Source organism: Moschus berezovskii, chromosome 1 (genome assembly GCF_049115385.1).
Source record: "Moschus berezovskii isolate FMDL1 chromosome 1, NW_MosBer_1.0, whole genome shotgun sequence".
Classification (NCBI taxonomy): Eukaryota; Metazoa; Chordata; class Mammalia; order Artiodactyla; family Moschidae; genus Moschus; species Moschus berezovskii.
The window spans coordinates 56,647,290-56,664,330 of record NC_142460.1 but is presented as its reverse complement, the minus strand read 5'-3'; positions in this window follow the sequence as shown (position 1 = coordinate 56,664,330).

Below are 17,041 nucleotides of genomic sequence, written 5' to 3'. Positions count from 1 at the left end.
TTGTGGCAGTCACTGTGCTGCGCAAGGACACAGTAAGTTATAAGGAGGTAAGTGCTATATCAAGCCTTTAGAATCATCTATATACTCAAAAGCATATTAAGGGGATGAGAGTGTTCTGTTCTCAAGTAACTTGTTTCATACAGAAAAAATAAGAAGGTGCATGAAATTTCTGTGCAAGCTGCTATTGTTATCCCAAACACTGAAACATCTGTGACATCTTCCTAATATCCAAAGCAGATGTGATGCATGTACCATCCATATCTCTTTATACCATGGATTCTGTCAGCAATAGAAGTAGTCAAACCCTTGTCTTATTCCTCTCTATTAGGCAAAGAGTACACTGCATATATCTTCCCATCCTCTGTGAATTAAAAAAAAAGGTCATATACATAAAAGATATTTAGCAATACGTTGATTTAAAAAAAAAAAACACTGAAGGATGTGTTCAGCAGTGTCAAATGATGTTGGAAGGTTATGGATCCTGAGAATGTAGAGAAGACCATTGGAGTTAGATGAGCACTGGTGACTTTAGAGATATCAGTTTCAATAAAATGATAGATATCTACATCAGACCACAAAGATCTAAAGACAAAGTACAACCCATTCTTCTATAATCCACCTCATGCATTCCTAAAAATCAGTACACTAGGCAAGACAGAGAAATACATTCTGTTAAAGAGAATGGAGATAGGATCAATTGTTCTCTAAAACTGTCAATGGGAAATTAAAACAAAGAAATAAAAAAAAAACTGCAGGAAACTAATGAAAATTGTAGCACAGCTTTAAACCTATTAAATAAGTCAGAAATATAAGCTATAATATATAAACATATCAATAAATATATTACATATACTACAACAAATATGGCAGTTAGCCTTGAAAAAATACCTGACACTCGCTTGTGGAGGTCAGCATAGGAAGGGTTATAGCAGCTTGAGAGCAACAGTGAAGTGATGAAGAAACATTATCTACAGTTGAACAGAAAGTTGTAACAGTATGTCAGGTTGGGTGTGCTCATAACACAGACGGTGGATGGAGGTACCTGTTGATGTTTGAGGTGAGGGCATCTGTGTGCATTGTAGATTGCTCTGTTGGCTAGGTTCAGCCTGGTGAAGTTTTCTGCATTCACCCAGTGTTTCTCCTGGACAAAGTCATATCTGTATAAGCAAACACAAAACTTGCATTTGCTCAAGTTGTTTCTTAATATATCAATCTTATTGGAAAACATTTTCATTTTTAAAATAAGCCTTATAACAGAACTGACTGTAGGTGGTGAGAAAGTGGATGACGGCTTTGGCAGTGAATGGAAGGAATGAGAGCAAGTGTTGCAAAGTGTCAAGAGAATGAGAAAGCATTTAAAGCCAGATGAGACCAAATTAAGAAGCACATGATTGATAAGGTCTTAAAATAACCTGTCCAGGGGAATTTGTGTTCTCTCAAAATAAAATTTTAAATTATACAAACCAAGCTCTAGCGATTGCATGTAAAGGAGAGTGGAAAATACACTCGAAGATGTATCAGTATTCTTTCCAGAGGCCCTGAAACCCCATTCTAACTTGGCACTCTGCTAAACCTACAAGTAAAACCATTCCTATAATAGAAAGATGTCTATATTACAAATATTAGAAATTTTTCAAAAGTTCTTTTTAATTTTTTTATGGGAATGTTTCTTTTCTTCCTCACCCTGTGTCAAAAGGTGTTAAATATTGACAAGTTTAGAATCTGTTATTTAGCAGAACAAGCTGTATTCAGTTTTTGTCTGACTGCTTTCAGATCTGTTTGGGCTGGAAAATAATTTGTTGTCTTTCCCACAGCTAAGATTCTGTTGATTTCTCTTTTAACAAAGATAAAATATGTACTCTAAATGGATAAAATATAAATGGAATTTCAGATATTGGTTTTTGGAAGAATTGGGAATCATTATGTCTTTTGGGATAGTTGCCTTTTTAACTAAGGCCAATGCAGGGGATATTCAATTTTAGCTCCCCATAGGAACTTACTTATCTGGAACCAAATAACATAGAAAAGAGAAGCAGAAGGATATTGAAAAACCTTAGTTGACTGATTTGACTAAGTCATTTCTCAAGAATGTATTTTGAGTTTTAAAGAAGGTAAAGGAAGATCAGATCTCTATTTTAAGGTAATGGGGTTGTTTGTTCCTTTTGCTAAAATATCTCCTTTAACAAAAATTATTCAGGCACAGATATAGCATTATATTCTGTGAGCAAAACAAGTTTCTTATGTAGGGAAATCTCAAAAACTGATGGATTTAATTCAAGAAAATGAGAAAAGACCCAGAGATCAAGCAAATCTTGATTCTGTAGAACAAGGGACTTCCAATATGCATATGTGTCTTCAGATCTCACACAAAACCCAATATGACTTCTCTGTTTTGTGTAAATTCCAGCACTGTATCCCTAGTGTCTTAAGTATTCAGTTGGGGAAAATTCTCTGACCCTGTCTGATTTTACGTATTTTGCTTAAGAGAGTCTTTTACCAGGAAAGCCAGTGAAATTCACCTCTGGTTCAGTTTCTAATGCTTCACTGAGAAGCCCTGGTTCATTCATTCACTTACTCATGAAAGTTATTGACGTTTCCCCTTTTATAGCAATAATCATGCATCCATTTTCCATTCTTTTTCATTTGAATATTTCACTTTAGGAATACATGTGTGCATACTTAATCTCTCAGTTGGGTTCGGCTCTTTGTCACCCCATGGATTGTACCCCACCAGGTTTCTCTGTCCATGGAATTTTCTAGGCAAGAATACTGGAGTGGGCTGCCATTTCCTTCTCCAGGGGATCTTTCCTACTCAGGAATTGAACCAGTGTCTCCTGTATCAGACATGACTTAGCAACTGAGCACATCCCTAGAAAATATGAAAATGAGATCATGAAACCCAGGGACTATTATACTTAGTTATATAAAGGCAAATTTCTACTCTTATAAAATTTAACAAAGCTTTAAGCAGGCACATTTGCATACTCAGATCCCTTGGTAATATAATTCAACCACCACTATAGTTATTAGAAATGAGTCAGAGCATATGCTTATCAGAATACGTTAAGTTCATTTGCGCTGATAGTCTGCTTCAACAAAAGCTTAATTTCAGATTACTGTAAATTGCATATGGACTGTATCTGGTTCTGTATTACAGTAATGACAGAATAAGAGAAATATGTAAAGAAACATTTCTCACAAACTGAAAGACACCACGGGTGCTCAGTACTCTTTCAGTTGAAATGTATATTTACGAGACTATAAGTTTGTTCTCATTGTTCATACTATTTTATAGACAAACAATCAGATTTCCACCATTGGGGAATTGTTACTATTTCAAGTAATAATAGCATCATTTTCAAATGATTTTTTAATATAAAGATGGAATTAGGGTTTATTATACATCACTTGCTAACAGAAGGAAACTCATCTTAGATATTAATCTTACATCACAAAAAAGTTAAAATCATTGTATATTTTTCAAATTCAAGAAATACTGCATAATGTCCAACTCTGAGTTCCACATAATGAAAGTTCACTTTCACACATTGGAGAAGGAAATGGCAACCCACTCCAGTGTTCTTGCCTGGAAAATCCCAGGGACGGGGGAGCCTGGTGGGCTGCCGTCTACGGGGTCACACAGAGTCGGACACGAATGAAATGACTTAGCAGCAGCAGCAAATCAGATTATGAAAATAACTGCTGATATTTGTCCTCAAAATGGTTGTTTCTCGTCTCTCAAACAGGTAAGATTTTCTCTATTTTACATAAAAATCCTCTTAAAAATCTCATCTCTAATACTCCTATATGAATAGAAAACATTAGGTCATGTTGTGTCATTATCTATATTATATTTATACTGGATTTCTCATGAATCCAGTTGTATTTTGTGGTGTACTAAGCATTTTCTATGAACTCCCAAATAGGAATGCAAAAACTGGAGTTATTTGAGGCTGGAAAAATGTTTGAGTTGAGTGGAACCTGAAACATAATCTGCAAACCACAATTCCTCTTCATTTTATGTATATTTTAAGGGAAATTTAATTCAGATGTTTCTGATTAATGTGCACTTAGCTCATCAAACTTGTTGTGCAAGAGATATTTGATTTCCAGGAAGACTTTTTCTTTGCAAGACATTTTCCTCTGTACAGGGAAGTCTCGTTTTGCCATCATTAGTTGTTATGCAAAAGTGGAAACAGTTATGTTGCTCTCTCTCACTCTTTGTAAAGTATCTGAGTTCATACTTTTGTTTGATGAGAACTTTTAAAGCAACTATGTCTCTTGTACTATTATAAAAGCAATACGAGAAAATAACTGATGTACTAGAGGTGACTTAATCAAACTCCACAAATTAGAAAAATAATTTGTAAATTTATATTACACTGAACCATACAATCTTTGACTGCAAAATGGCTAACATATGCCAGAAGCAGTAATGGTAAGAAATTGAACCAAAAGTCAAAGTGTCTGGTTTCTAACTTCAATTTTGCCATACACTTTCTCGGTGATTTTAGAAGAATCACATTGCTTTCCTTTATCTTTATTGGTAAAATGAGGAAGTTATATAAAATTATATCTCCAGATACAATTATTAAAAGTCTAGGGATTTCTGATTTAAACATACATTTTATCAATAGCATCAAAAATAGTTTATATATATTTTACTGTATATAAAATAGATTTTATGCATATAAAATATAGCTATATCTCTAAATAACACCCCCAAATCAGCTTTACCTCAAGTAACAATCCAAATTCACCCAAATAAATTTACACCAAAATATATCTCAGTGAAAATTCAATTAACTAAAGTCTCACAAAAATATTTTTGTTGTTGTTTTCTGTTATCTACTTTTAATGAAAAGAAGCAAAAGGTAACAGGGACTGAATTGTCAGTCCTCACTCACATTTTTCCAGATTGGATTATGATGTTTACATGTAACCATATGTACTTATTACATGAATGCTTTTTGCATGAAAAGTAGTATAACAATATCCTAAAGATTTGAAAACTTTTAAAAAATTAATTAATAATAGATTGTTTTCTACTGCAGTCAGAAACAGCTGCCGTATTTCAGTAGGATAAAAAATCAGGTTATTTCTTGCTCACATAACATGCCTTTTGTGAATTGTTTGGAGGCTACATTCCATGTCTTTTCTCAAGGATCCAAGCTGATGGATACTTCACCTCAAGATTTATTTCACAATTCTGACATTAAGGGGAGGGACATGACAAGTAACTAACTGTTTCTCAAACTTTTACAGAAGGTCACATGTAATTTCTGCTCTCAAATTAGTGACCAGTGTGAGTTATCTAGCTAGACATGAACTTCAAAACCATGAGGAAGCACAGGTCTATCAGTATTTAGGAAGCAAATGATAAATAGATGGTAGACAATATAGTGACTTCCACAATTACACACACACAAACGGTAAGTGACTTTAGGGTAGCAGGTTAGCTAAGAAAATTGATTGACTAATCCTTAGATCTTTGAAATTAACAAGGGAAAGATTTTTTCTAGCTGAATAATTTCTGTAATTAGGGGATTTCCCTGGTGATACAGTGGTTCAGGCTCCAAGCTTCCAATACAGAGGATACAGGTTCAATCCCTGGTCAGGGAACTAAGATGCCACATGCTGTGTGGTGTGGCCAAATTTATTCAAAATGTTAATTTTAATTAATATATTCAAAAATATAAAATTTTATTATTATTCTTAGTAATTTTTCATAATTCTATAAAATCATTTTTTCATTTAGTAGTGGCATCTATGGGTTTAGAAAAATTTACCACAATTTTAAGAAACTGTTAATATGCCATTTATATTATACATGTCATATGTACTTTTATTTATAAATATCTTATATACTCTGTGCCAAGAAATAATGGAAGCTATTCCCAATCTTCATACCCCCCAAAAAAAGCAGTTTCTTTTTATGGCTTCTACTGTTTGAGTGAACTCCGGGAGTTGGTGATGGACAGGGAGGCCTGGCATGCTGTGATTCATGGGGTCGCGGAGAGTCGGACACGACTGAGCGACTGAACTGAACTGAACTGAACTCACCAATGTCTTAACAATATTTTAGTAGGATTCTAGATATATTAAGACATGACCTATTCATGTCTTCCTTTGACAGAAAGATTGCTTACCCCCTCAAGAGTTTCCAGTATACCTAGTGCTCAATTTTCAGTCCCTGTTCTGTTTAATTATTATTTCTAAAAATTAATAATGCTTATATTGTATGGATTATTTTAAATAAACTGATAACTTTAAAGTTTAGTATAATTTTATTGTTTTTGATTATATGTTTCTTTTGTACAGTGTATTAAGTCTCAACTTAGGTAGCTAACAGTGGATTATCCAGAAGTTATCTGGTTCTCAGAACACTGAGCATTCTAAATGAGTTTTATTGTCTGTTGAATTATTTTGGAAAGTTCTAAGTGTTAGCTATTAATCTGATTTGCCTGTTTTCTTGTTTATAGGATAGAAGAGGATCTTGAATTAATGCCATATGGGCTAATAGTACAAGGAAGAAATGTTACTTCAAAGATATTCCCTCATGCATATTGTATTTCTTCATCTTCTCTGCTACCACAGTGAATATGTATTCCTACACCATTTGTTGAGTTGAAACTAGAGCTTCTGTACTAGATTGAAAACTTCTTGTATACAGGGCATGACATATATTTCATAACTCCAAAACTTAACCAAAAATTGGATGAAATTTAATCCTTACTGAGAATAAAGGTTGTGCCAAGCACTTCATAAAGTATTTTAATGTTTCATATATATGTGTGTGTGTGTATATACATATATATATATAATCATCAAGCATAATAATATTTTACCAAAGAATTTTTACAGATGAAGAATAAAATAGGGAGAAATCTTAGAAAGTTGCTAGGAAGGATCTGAGACACTGAAAACTTAGAGCATGGTTACTTTTAGTCAATCACAGAAGCTTCTACAAGAAATCTACCAAAAATGAGGATCGTTAAAAGGGCAAAGCAGCTGCATAAACACTGAATAATTTATTATTAAAAGTCAAAGTGATGGCAACAGTGGGATGACTCTTTTTTTTATTAGAAAACTTAAATTTACAATGTGTTTGTATCACTCACTGAGTACATGGCATTTATTTTAATGCATGTGTCCATGCTAAGGTTCCTCAGTCGTGTCTGACTCCTTGCGACCCCATGGACTGTAGCCTGCCAGTCTCCTCTGTCCATAAGATTCTCCAGGTAAGAATACTTAAATGGGTTGCCGTGACCTCCTCCAGGGGATCTTCCTGACCCAAGGATTGAATCTGCATCTCCTGTGTCTCCTGCATCAGCATGAGGGTTCTTTACCACTAGTGCCACCTTGGAAGTCCATGATTCTAGTAGCCCTACATTATTTAATGGTAATTGACTCCTCCTATTAATGATATTAGACTCTGTTATTCTTTCCTTCTGTATAGTCACTTATCAAAATACTGATGTAATTCCTATTACCTTTTTAACCTAGTCAAGAGAATGTATATATATATATATATGACTTAAAGATAATCAGAGTGTATCTAATAGAAATGGGAGACAAAACCCATAAAAAATTCAGTGCATTGAACTTGGATTTCCTCTATGATATTTCTGGTTTGTTTTTCATGAGAGCCAGCTTTTGGAGGCAAACAATAGTTTCAGGCTAATATTTAACTTCCTTCACTTTAGTAAACTAAGAGCTTAGGATAATGATAAAAAAGAAGCTAGAAAAGCACACAGAGAGATCAATGCAGGTCTAATGGATTTTGATCCTTGTTTTCTTCTGGATGAAGTATTTGTATATTTTCTTTAGTAGGGATTATGATAGCCTGTGAGTCCCCTGTACAATTCCCATTTCTAATAGAGCCTGTTTTGTTTTGTTTTTGTGTAGTTAACACTTTGACATGTTTTTTTGCATTTTCCCGTATAGTTCTTTGATATGGTCTGCTCCTTAAGTTTTCTTATGTGTATTCTCCTGTATTTAAAATATGTTTCTGCTCACCTCAAGCTCATTTTGAATTCTGGGCTCATTTTCCCAAAGGGAAACGAGCATCTTTTCTCTGAAACATACACTTCAGCTTCTCTCAACAGCAAAATTAATGAGCTTGCTTCTAGACACCACTTAGAACACAGATGAAAATGTTAAATAGCTTGTATTGTTAATGGTGGAAGCATTATAAAATCAGTTCTGCAAGGTTATATTTCCATCATCTTTGAGCTCATCACTGTGGCTCTTAGATGATGCTTAATTGACTTTACTAGGTGGAAACATGTACATCTGTTTATTACATAACACAAATGAGGTCCTCTCTTAGATCATTATAACTGTTTCCAGGATAATGAATGTCAAAGGTATGAATATTCCTCAAGCCATTTATTTTAAGATTTTCAAAATATAACTAATAAGAGGCAAATTTATTTCTTATATAAATTCAATATTTTTGCTTAAATTTGGAACATATTTTGATACTCTTTAAAGAAACCGAAGAAATTTGTAGACCCAAGTCATAAATGAGCTAAGGGGAATCTATCATGATTTATTAACAAAAATTTTTCAAATTTCTCCAGTTGATCATATGGACAAAATGTTTGCATTCCCCTCAAATTCATATGTGGAAGCCCTAGCCCCCAATATGATGTTGTTGATGGTGGGGGACACTGAGAAAAACTTATCTTTAGATGAACTCATGAAAGTGGAGCCCTATAATATAATTGGGGGCATATACATGCTAAGTTGGATTCTTTCTGTAAATGATTGGGTGATTCCAAGTCTAGCACAGGAACTACCCTTATGACCAGTGCGTGCATGCTAAGTTGTTTCAGTCATGTCTGACTCTTTGCTACCCTATGAACTGTAGCTTGCCAGGCTTATCTGTCCATGGGATTCTCCAAGCACGAATACTGAAGTGGATTGCCTCCTCCAGGGGATCTTCCAGACCCAGGGATTGAACCCAGGTCTAAGTTTCCTGCATTGGCAGGCAGGTTCTTTAGCACTAGTGCCACCTGGAAAGGCTTAGTGTCCTTAAAGGAAGAAGAGGTACCAGAGCATCCTCTTGTTGCCACATGGCGATATATTGAGAAGGTGGTGTCTGTGAGCCAGGAAAAGAATACTCACTGCAGTACTGAGTTGGCCAGCACATTGATCTTGGACTTCTCAGCCTTCAGGACTGTAAGAAATACATCTTTTTATTTAAACTTTCTAATCTATGTTTGTTTGTTTACAGAACAAATGGACTAATACAGTTAACAGAGTATTATATGGTTCAATCATAGGCTGAAATAAATAATAAAGAATGGCAGAGCATTAATGGATGTGAGAGTTGGACTGTGAAGAAACCTGAGTGCCGAAGAATTGAAGCTTTTGAACTGTGGTGTTGGAGAAGACTCTTGAGAGTGCCTTGAACTGCAAGAAGATCCAACCAGTCCATCTTAAAGGAGACCAGTCCTGGGTGTTCATTGGAGGGACTGATGCTGAGGCTGAAACTCCAATACTTTGGCTACCTTATGCGAAGAGTTGACTCATTGGAAAAGACTCTGATGCTGGGAGGTATTGGGGGCAGGAGGAGAAGGGTACGACAGAGGATGAGATGGCTGGATGGCATCACCGACTCGATGCACATGGGTTTGGGTGGACTCTGGGAGTTGGTGATGGACAGGGAGGCCTGGCATGCTGCGATTCATGGGGTCACAAAGAGTTGGACATGACTGAGTGACTGAACTGAACTGACAATGAATGAAACCTTTACAAGTAATATGGCATAGTAAAAAGACATAGTAAACCTGATTTCTGATAACTTTTTCTGCCACTTGAAATCCAAGTGATCTTGTACAAAACATTTAATTCATCCTCACCTCAGTTCAGTTCAGTCACTCAGTAGTGTCCGACTCTTTGCCACCCCATGGACGGCAGCATGCCAGGCCTCTCTGTCCATCACCGACTCCTGGAGTTTACTCAAAGTCATGTCCATTGAGTAGGTGATGCCATCCAGCCATCTCATCCTCTGTCGTCCCCTTCTCCTCCTGCCTTCAATCTTTCCTAGCATCAGGGTCTTTTCAAATGAGTCAGTTCTTCACATCAGGTGGCCAAAGGATTGGAGTTTCAGCTTCAGCATCAGTCCTTCCAATGAATATTCAGGACTAATTTCCTTTAGGATGGACTGGTTGGATCTCCTTGAAGTGCAAGGGACTCTCAAGAGTCTTCTCCAACACCACAGTTCAAAAACATCAGTTCTTCAGTGCTCAGTTTTCTTTATAGTCCAACTCTTGCATCCATACATGACTACTGGAAAAACCATAGCTTTGACTAGACAGACCTTTGTTGGCAAAGAAACGTCTCTTCTTTTTAATATGCTGTGTAGGTTGTTCACAACATTTCCTCTGAGAACCATCTCCAAGGAAAAAAAGTACAAAAAGGTAAAGTGGTTGTCTGAGGAGGCCTTACAAAGAGCTGTGAATAGAAGAGAAGTGAAAGGCAAAGGAGAAAAGGAAAGATATACCCTTTCAAATGCAGAGTTCCAGAGAATAGCAAAGAGAGATAAGAATGCTTTCCTCAATGCAAAGAAATTGAGGAAAACAATAGAATGGGGAAGACTAGAGATCTCTTCAAGAAAATTAGAGATACCAAGGGAACATTTCATGCAAAAATTGGTACAATAAAGGACAGAAATGGCATGAACCTAACAGAAGCAGAAGAGCCTCACCTCAGTTTCTTTTTTTTTTAAATAAAGTAGTTGGAGGAAATGATTTTTAATTCCTTTTAGTACAAAAATCTTATTTTGCAAAAGATTAAAATAACACTTAATTGTATGTATTTATTTACATTACATGGGTTTCCCTGGTAGTTCAGCTGGTAAAGAATCTGACTGCAATGCAGGGGACCCTGGGTTTGACTCCTGGCTCAGGAAGATCCCCTGGAGGAGGGCATGACAATCTGTTCCAGTATTCTTGCCTGGAGAATCCCCATTTTCAGAGCAGACTTGTGGGCTATATTTCATGGGGTCACAATGAGTCAGACAAGACTGAGCGACTAAGCACAGCACAGCACATATACATACATACAGATATGTGTGTATATATATATATATTTACATATTTAAACATATGTGTTAGGTATGCAGTATAATGTATAATATCATATCTAGTTTTCTCCTTCTAAATGAAAAGTCAACATTAAGAGGAGATTATAAAAGTCATAGTAAGAATATGAAATGCATTTCCAATGAATTCAAGAATTTATGTGATTAACAAATGGCATAAATTCAAATAAGGAAATTAATTCTTCAGGCATAGCAGAATAGACATACTGATGGTGATAATTTTGGGAGAGAAGGACATGAGGAGGGCACCATACTATCATATCACATTTTTTCAAAACCACTGATTGCTATAATGTCACTTTAGATTCAATATGTCTTTATTTTTTACCTGACTTAAAGATCTCTTGTTATAAGACCTCACAACTACCTTTTGCTCACAAAATATATACATATTAAGTCTGTGAACTGGAAGCAATTTTTAATAAATATGTGCCCATCCCTTCCCATCTTTAGGGTGTGGCTGCAGTATTCTGAGGCACATTGCTTGCTAAAATGACATGTCCATCATGCACCTGCTTTTCTGTTTTGGCATCAGTTGATGGCATGGCCAAAGATGAATTTTCCTCATTATGCCTGTCTTCAGGGTAATCACTACAATTATTTTTTTTAATATATAGAATTCACATATTTAGCAACCTAGCCTCCCATCTCCTCCTCCCAAATCTAAGCTCTTACTTTTGAATAGCAGAAAAAACAGGCTTTATCATTTTAAAAAAATTCTTAAATATACTTGTCAGTTTTGAGAGAGAGATTAAAAGAGAGAGAGAGAAAGAAAGATGAGAAGAAAGAGAGAAGGGAGGGAGGGAGAGAGGAAGGAAGGAAAAAAGAAAGAAAGAATTTCAGATAAAATCAGATTAATATGGAGGATGAATATCACTGATATGGTTAGGCTGGGACAAGATTTGTTCTTCAAACCACAGAAACCATGATACCAGCTTACTCACCAAACTGGTTATAATTGAGAGTTCAATGAAGAAAAATTATCTGAAAAGTCCTGCCATGTAAATATGTTTTTTGTTTCAACTCTTGTCAATAGCCCCGCTTTTGTGTGAAATGTATTTCCCCACTGAGTGCTTTTCCACATTGGCCACACATATCCACCCCGCTCCCACCTTGGAATCTGTGTGTATTTTTCTTTTATAAACTTTGACAGAAAAATTGGAGACTTTTTACCAGTTAGATAATAAAAAATAACTTCCTCTGTTTCTATTACTCAGGGAAATCTCAGTTGTGCTGTTTTCTAATTTCCTCAAGTTATATATGATCATAATATAGGTTCATTAATTCAAACACTTCGAACATTTATTTTATTTATAATTTTTGCTCCTTGGTATCCTCAGGAGATGTACATCTCAATTTTATGAGCGACATGGGGGTAAGTAGTTACACAGTCATGCTCCAGCCTGCTTTGGTGTCACGCATTCACAATGTTGAACACTCAGGCTTTAAACCATAGCAACACATCACAGTCACAATCCCAATCACACAGTGCTCTATTGCAGTATTTCATGCCATCCCTTTGAGACAGGCAATTCCTGATTAGCCCCTGGATTTCCCCTGCTTTTAACGTCTGGGCCCATTTGGCCACTGACCTAGTACAAATGGGGATGGCGAGCATGTCTTTGGTCTCCTGTAGCTGCAGAGAGCTCCGAGCAGACATAAAACAGGCCTACAGCCTTATAACATCTGAACAGTGTTTCCTGTCTGTAGTTCTCATTTTTACACTTGGCATGAGCTTCAATGACCTTTACCCTGTTCTTTAAAGGGATGTCTTTTATGGAGGTTAAGAGTGACTCGGCCCCCAACCTAATGAAGTCCTAGGCCCCCACTGCCCTCCAACTGTGCCTTGTGTGCATGGTGCTGTGAACGGTGATTTAGTGGTATGGGCAACAGGCCATCAGAACCCAGCACACAGTGATCACCACAATTATGTGACTTGAAGATATTTGTGTACCCCACTGATCATTACCAGAGTTATGAAAGTCAGGCTTTGGGCTGCACTTATCTGCCAACTCAGCAGCATTTGACCACATGAATTAATGATAGCACAGAAAGTACATTCTACAGCTACTTGTAACTACTCTTTTAAAGTCAAACATGGAAATTGCACTGAAAATAGAGTCTCAGCCGCTTGCCTCAGGGTAGAGCTATACACGTGTACTGTATCCTGTTCTATATGTTGTTCTGATGACTGCACATGAATTGCTTTGCATGCAGGATTATTTGACCTAAAAATTAAAAGTCGAATGGTATGTTTCTGCATTTTATTACTTAGGAATTCCATCCATGAGAGATGGTGGGGAAAAAAAATGCAAACATTTCCATTCGCTTTCCATTAATATGATAGTTTGAACACTCCTAAAAACTTTTGTAGCAAAAAATTTTTAAGAAATAAATGTAATGTATATTAAGTGAAGAAGTCTCCCTTTGCAAAGCTGTAATGTTTGACGCTTACTCCTTGGAAGGAAAGTTATGACCAACCTAGATAGCATATTAAAAAGCAGAGACATTACTTTGCCAACCAAGGTCCATCTAGTCAAGGCTATGGTTTTTCCCGTGGTCATGTATGGATGTGAGAGTTGGACTGTGAAGAAAGTTGATCGCCGAAGAATTGATGCTTTTGAACTGTGGTGATGGAGAAGACTCTTGAGAGTCCCTTGGACTGCAAGGAGATCCAACCAACCCACTCTAGAGGAGATCAATCCTGGGTGTTCATTGCAAGGACTGATGCTAAAGCTGAAACTCCAATACTTTGGCCACCTCATGCGATGAGTTGATTCACTGGAAAAGGCTCTGATGCTGGGAGAGATTGGGGGAGGAAGGAGATGGGGACGACAGGGGATGAGATGGATGGATGGCATCACCAACTCGATGGACATGAGTTTGAGTGAACTCCGGGAGTTGGTGATGGACAGGGAGGCCTGGCGTGCTGTGATTCATGGGGTCGCGAAGAGTCGGACACGACTGAGTGACTGAAATGAACTGAACTGAACTGACTGAATGTTTTAGTATGCAAACTCTTTATTGACGTTGTTAGGGTATTTGTTTTTTTAACAAGCTTCTTTTATTCTACATTAAATATGAGTCAATGAGATAGATAAAAACTTTTCTCACCTTATACATTTATCTTGATTTCTGATTATTTTGAAAATGCTGTTTTAATTATGCCATCTCAGTAAAAGTAGAGACCTTGTTACTTACTATGATAACTGTAAATCTATTATAGACAATTTAAAAATATTTTGTCTGCTTTATCATTTCTTTTCTCTTTCAAGCAATGTCCTTGAAATAATAATAGCAGTAACTCGTGAGCTCATTTAGTCCACCATGTCCAGAAGCATCTATCTGTAGTAAATGAGTCAGTATAGCACAACACTATGCCTCTTCTGTTTTTCCTCCCATTGATATTTTTTTGGCTCATTTAATTAGCTGCCACATCCAGTCATGAACACTGGAAGAGACAGAGTTGAGATATGACTTCTTTGTTTCTGATATACTGTTTCAAAAACAAAATCCCAGTAACCAAATGTCATTGAAGTCAGAAAACGAAGGGTTAAGGAATTTTCATTCCTAAATTCAGATTTCTGAAATTTACTTAAGTGAACATTTGAAACAAGAATGAATATGAAATCCAGAGATTGTGTTCATTGGTCCTTACACAGAAGATTTTAAAATGTATGCCTACACAAAACTCTGCACTCCCATGTTTACAGGTTTTCTCCATATTTGCCAAATGTGTTTAGTTTTTTTTGTTTGGCCACACTGCAAGGCATGTGGGGTACTGGTTCCCAGACCAGGGATTGAACACATGCCTCCTGCATTGAAAGTGTGGAGTCTTAACCACTGGACCACCGGCAAAGTCCAGGTTGCCAAAACTTGTAAACAAACAACATGTCTTTCAATAGGTGAAAGGATAAGTAAACTATGGACCATTCGCATAAAGGAATATTATTCAGTGCTAAAAAGGAATAAGCTATCAAGCCATGAAGTGTTATGGAGGAAATTTAAATACTAAGTGAAAGAAGCCAGTCTGGAAAGACTATGTACTGTATGATTCCAACTATATGATGTTCAGAAAAAGGCAAAACTATGGAGACAGTAAAAAGATCAGTGGTTTCCAGAAGTTGAGAGGGACGAGGACGTGGAGAGATCACAGGAGATACTATAATGATGGGAACATGTCATCAAACATTTGTCCAAATCCAAAATGTACAAAACCAAGAGAGAACCCTAGTATGAAGTATAAAATACAGGTGGTTATGATGTACCAATGCAAGTTCATCAATTGCAGCAAACGTGTCTGGTGGGGGATGTTGCTAATAGGGGAGGCTGTTCATGTGTAAGAGTAGGCAGTATATAGAAAATGCCTGTAACTTCCTTCCCCTCAATTTTTCTGTGAATAGAAAACTGCTCTTTAAAATTAAATATTTAATAAAAGTAAAACGTGCAAAAGAGTAAAAATTGGTAACAATATCAAAGATATATGACTACAGTATTCAAATTTATTTTTGAGCTAGACTGAGCAGCTAGAGAGCAGAACTGTATTTTGTTTGTTTTCCTCTTTCTACTATCTAATTAATAAAGTCTCTGACATGAAGTTACTTACATATTAATATATTTGTTGAACTGAATTGAACTGAATATATTAAGAAAAGTAATTGCTCTTAACTCCTTAATGTTATGCTATTACTCGCTCAGTTGTGCCTGACTCTTTGCGACCCCACGGGCTGTAGCCCACCAGGAATTGAACCTTCGTTTTCTCTATTGGCAGGGAAACTCTTTACCACTGAGCCACCAGGGAGGCCAAGAATAAATTATCAATAGCCAATAAAACCTAATCTTTACTTCTCTGGTGGCTCAGTGGTAAAAAAAACATGCCTGCCAGTCAGGACACATGGATTCAATCCCTGGGTTGGGAAGATCCCCTGGAGAAAGAAATGTCAATGCACTCCAGTATTCTTGCCTGGTAAATCCCATGGAGCAGAGGAGCTTGGGGACCTACAGTCCATGGAGTCCCAAAAGAGTCGGACACAACTTAGTGACTAAAACAAACAAATATGATTTAAGAGATCATTTTTACTTTCTTTTAAACAACGTATGTTCTCTGAGCAGAAAATATGCTATGTGTATGTGTGTGAGAGAGGCCTGAGATATAATTACCAAAAAAGATTTAATTAGTACTTTATCACATTTTATCACTAAAATATGAGAGATTTTGTAGTATGATATAAAGAATAAAAAAATGTTCTCTCTGCTTTTAATTTGCTTAAAATTTCATGGAAAACAAAACAAAATTTTTTTTTTTTTTTATGATTGTGAAGGGATTTTACAGACATAATTGAGATTAGGGATTTCAAAATAGATTATACCCAATTATCCATGTGGTCTCAGTCTATTCACATGAGCCTTTAACAGCAGAGAACTTTCTTTGGCTGGAGTCAGAAAGTTGCAGCAGGAGGGGAAGTCAGAGAGAGTCCAAGTATGAGAAGGATTTGATAGGCTATTGCTGGTTCTGAAAAACAGGAGATTACATGCAGAGCCCAGAGAAGCTTCCAAGAGCAAAGGAAGCCCCCACTTGATGGTCAGCAAGGAAATGGAGACCTCAGTCCTACAACCTCAAGGAACCAAATTGGGCCAACAACATGAATAGGTGCAAAGTGCATTTTTCCCCAGTGCCTCCCTAACAATGCAGCCCTGATGGCTCTTTTTTTTTTTTTGAACAGAGGAAAATTTATGCGTCGAACCTGGACTGGTCACTTATGATAATATACATGCTACAATTCCATTCTCTCCAATCATTCCACCTTCACCCTCTCCCACAGAGTCCCAAAGACTGTTCTAAATGCCTATGTCTCTTTTGCAGTCTCTTATACAGGGTTCAGGTTACCATTTTTCTAAATTCCATATATATGCGTTAATATACGGTAT